The 3,859-nt window shown below is 62.9% G+C and overlaps 1 protein-coding gene across 1 annotated transcript in view; it reads right to left on the minus strand.

Moving 5' to 3' along the window:
• Positions 1 to 3,800: 3,800 nt before the first annotated feature.
• Positions 3,801 to 3,859, minus strand: part of GBGT1 (globoside alpha-1,3-N-acetylgalactosaminyltransferase 1 (FORS blood group)) — a 9,302-nt gene continuing 9,243 nt past the window's right edge. Inside the window, exon 8 of the transcript XR_006539528.1 lies at positions 3,801 to 3,841. The gene's annotated coding sequence lies outside the window, so the exon portion shown is untranslated. The remainder of the gene's footprint in view (positions 3,842 to 3,859) is intronic.

The raw sequence follows: 3,859 nt of genomic DNA on the forward strand, positions 1-3,859 counted from the left end.
GCCCGGACTCCCGGGCTCCGGCCGGGTGGGCGGGGACAGCCGCGGCCCCTCCCCGCCCCGCCCCGCCCCGCCCGCCGCAGGTGTGAGGGGCGGGCGCCGCGGCGCGAGCTCGGGGGCGCGCTCGAGGGGGTGTGTCGCGCGCGCCGGCCTCCCTCCCGCGGGCGGCGGTGGGTGGGCCCTGCCGGGGCCGCCAGGCCTGGTGTCCACGGTCGCGGGTACGCGGGTCTGTGGGGGCCCGCGAACAGCGCGTGCACGGGAGCCGCGCCTCGCCGCAGCGCACCGAGGGCCCAGCGCGCGGCGGGTCCCACGCGTCTCCTGCCCAGCTGCCTGCTCTCTGCCTCGCGCGCCCGCTGGGACCTCGTGCCGCCCCAAACCCAAGCGGGCGAGAGGGCCATCGGGCGCTGGGCCGGGTTGGCGTGGAGACCTGGAGACACGGGAGTCGCGGATTATACAGCGCTGTCCTCTGTCCTGGTCCCCACATGTAACCTGCAGGGGCCAGCTGGGTGCACGGCTGGGCCAGAGGACCAGGAGGCGGCCGTGGACACCGAGTACAGGCAAGGAGGTCAGTCTGCCCCTTACTCCTCCTCTACACCTCTTCTGCTAGTCCTCCTGGCAGGAGCCTGGACATGAGGTCCAGCCTGTCCCTGGCTGCAGCCCTGGTTGGAGTAGAGGGGTGGGAAGGAGCCCAGGAAGGAGGGAGCCCACCACCAGGGTGCCCGAGCATTGGGTGTACTTAGTGTTGCTCAGAACCCTCCTGGGTGCTCAGTGATTTCACCCCTTTTTATACACAAGCAGTGATCTCAAAGATCAAGGTCACTCAGCTCTGAGTGGCCAAGTCCAGCTGTGAACATGAACGGGGGACTCAGGGTCATTGCTCTTCACCCTCACTGAGCCCTGCACTGACCATGACAGGCCTTATCCTGGGTTGGGACTCCCCCAGCCAGGCCGCCCCCTGTGCCCCAGCTCAACCTGCCAAAGTCGGGGCCACAGACCCCATTTTCAATGAGGCTCTTAGCAGCCACCACACGAGTGTGCCAGTCACAGGGCTGTGACATGGCCCTGCTGTGGGTTTGAACCCAGATCAATCTGACCCAAAGCCTAAGCTTACAGGGGAGCCCAAGGAAGTAGCCTCTGAGCCCAGGCTTGGAGGGGAGGCTGTCCTGGGTGGGGGCCATGTGAAGGGCAGTGGCTGCAGGGGTCTCTGAGGGGCAAAGGTTTGGTGGGCTCCCTGGGGGAGGAAGGCCCTAGGGAGGCTCGAGTAGGGTGAGGGGTGCACACTGGGGAGCATTTCTAGACCAGATCATGCAGGGCTCTCTGGATGTTGGGCAAGGAGTCGGGGTCGCTGCAAGTTGGGGGGCCCGGGGGACACAATCCGGGCAGTCTTACCAGAGCCACAGCATCCTAGATTTAGAAGGAGCTTGGTGGGCATGTTATTGCCCCCACTCAAGCATGGAACCCCAAAACCAACTAGGAATGAGCAGGCTGTCTGTTTAGTCCTGCGTAATGGGGGCTATGGAGGTCATCTGCCTCCTTTCGGGGTGGGGCAGGCTGCTTGGAGGTTCCAGACCTAGCCACGTCCCAAAGTGGCGGCCCAAGAGGAGTTCCAGCCATAATCTTGTTTGATCCTCACCCCAGGGCCTCGGATGAACCGTCCAACATCCCACAGGTGCTAGGACAGACTCTTAACCCCGTGTTCTCTCAGCTGTCACCCCTCACGTAATTGTTCAGTATTTACAGAGGGCCTCCTGGGTTTCATATACAGGGGGAACCCGGGCCAGCCATGGTCTGTCCCGTCTTGGAGTTTACCAACTGGGCAAGGGGTGGAGATGGGCAGACATTGTAAATGGCACAGGGATGAGGAGGGTTGGTGGGAACACTGAAAGGTACCCACTTTGGAGCGGGGCACAAATCAAGGCAGGCTTCCTGGAGGTGACGTCAGGCGTGAGTCCCCAGAAATTGGCTGGGTGATAGGACAAACAGACCTGACTGGTGGACAGTGTGAGTAGAAGTGTGGCCGAGCGATGATGTGGGACTGTCACGTGTGGGGAGGAGGCAGTTGGCAAGGGAGAGGAAGCTTAAGTGTCAGGGGCCTCCACTGCAGACATTTCGTATTTGTGATTTTGTCTATTTCTTAAAGAAGTACCTTTGCAATTTAGAAAACCTCGGAGCCCCCAAAACCGATGGGCCCTGTCACCAGTGGTGCCTGTGGCTCAGATCTGATCCCGTCAGACAGGGGCCGAGAGCTGCTGGGACTGTCTCTGGGCCTTCCCCCATCCATCTGCTGGGTCAGGCCCCGGCCCCCTCCACCACTCCCAATCCCCACCAGGCTCCTTTCCTCTTCCCACCCATGCAGCAGCTCTGGCTCCAAGCCCTCAGCTCTGTTTTGGAAAGTAGCTTGGACCCTGGTTTGGTTCCAGGAGTTGGGTCCTGTCACTCCCTCAACTCGGTGTCTGAGGGCTGTGTCCTGCGATGGGGACCAGGATCAGCCATATTCCTTGGGGATTTGGGCCCAGGCTGAGAAGGGAAATCAGCTGGGTCCAGGAGAGGCTGGGCTGGGAGTGAGGCAGGGGTTCCTTTCTCCCCTGCAAGCCTGCTGCTGCCGCCTGGGCCTTGGGGCCACCTCCCCCCGGAGGCCTTCTCTGGTCTCCACGCCAGGGGGCCTCTCCCTGCCCCAAGGTAGAAGCTCCTTGAAGGCAAGTCCTGCTTCTTCAACACAACTGGCATCACAGGGCAGGTCCTGATGCTCTGGGAAGGTGCCCCCCACTGGGACACACGGGCTGTGGGCCCACCCTTGCCCCTCTGCCTGGAAGCACCCCAGCACCTCTCCCTGACTTGCCCTCCCCAGCCCAAGCTCTCTCCTCTGCTCACTCGGTCTGCTCAGAGTCTGGCAGTCTGTCCTTGCTCGCTGGCCAGACCACAGGCTACAGGAGGAGTGGGCTTTGGGCTGACCCCCAGCTTTGCCAGGGGTGGCCTAGTGGGTAGGTGCGTATTCCTCCCAACGTGGCCAGGGCGTACCCTCTGTGTCCTCTTGGCAAAGGAGCTGCTGCCCCCAGAGGACTGAACACTGGGCCACCAAACCCTGAATGCACCCCATCTCTGTCCTGCCAGGCAGACAACCACGGGATGTCGGGGGGGGGGGGGGGCTCTGAAGCCACTCTGGGGCCACCCACTGACGCTGCCCTCCCCGGCCCTCTAATTCCGGGCCTGTGCCACAGCCTCGGCGCCCCACACCCGCCGGTGGCCTCACAGGGCCGAGGCTGCCCCTGGTTTCAGGAGCACGGGCAGACACCTGCGTGACGGGCTCAGGGCCCCAGAGGCCACCCGGTGGCCAGCTGATGGGCTCTGCTCCCCTCGATCGTGGAGAGTATGGCATGCGGAGAGCACGTGCTCACGTCGCCCCTCCCCCAGGAGGGCGGGGACCAAATCCTGTTTGCTGCGGCGGTCAGCTTTAGTCCAGATTTTCTGGACAACTGGACCCGCCCTCCTCCACCGCACAAGCGGACTGTATGTGAAATCCAGGCTGCCTGGATCCCCTGTGGCTGGCCGGACGGACCCTCAGATGTGCAGGTGAAAACACCCTGGTTAGGGCTTAGCACATGCCAGCTTTTTTTTTTTTAAAGACTTATTTATTTTAGAGTGAGCGTGCATGTGTGCGTGCACGCGCATGGCTGGGGGGAGGGGCAGAGGGAGAGAGAACCTTGAGCAGATTCCCTGCTGAGCGGGGAGCCCAGGGGGGGGGGGGGGGGGGGGCTCTATCTCAGGACCCTGAGATCATGACCTGAGCTAAAACCAAGAGTCAGCCGCTCAACTGACCGAGCCACCCAGACGCCCCCCACGCCACCTTTGTTAAAAGCTGCCC

Source organism: Neomonachus schauinslandi, unplaced genomic scaffold, assembly GCF_002201575.2.
Source record: "Neomonachus schauinslandi unplaced genomic scaffold, ASM220157v2 HiC_scaffold_779, whole genome shotgun sequence".
Classification (NCBI taxonomy): domain Eukaryota; kingdom Metazoa; phylum Chordata; class Mammalia; order Carnivora; family Phocidae; genus Neomonachus; species Neomonachus schauinslandi.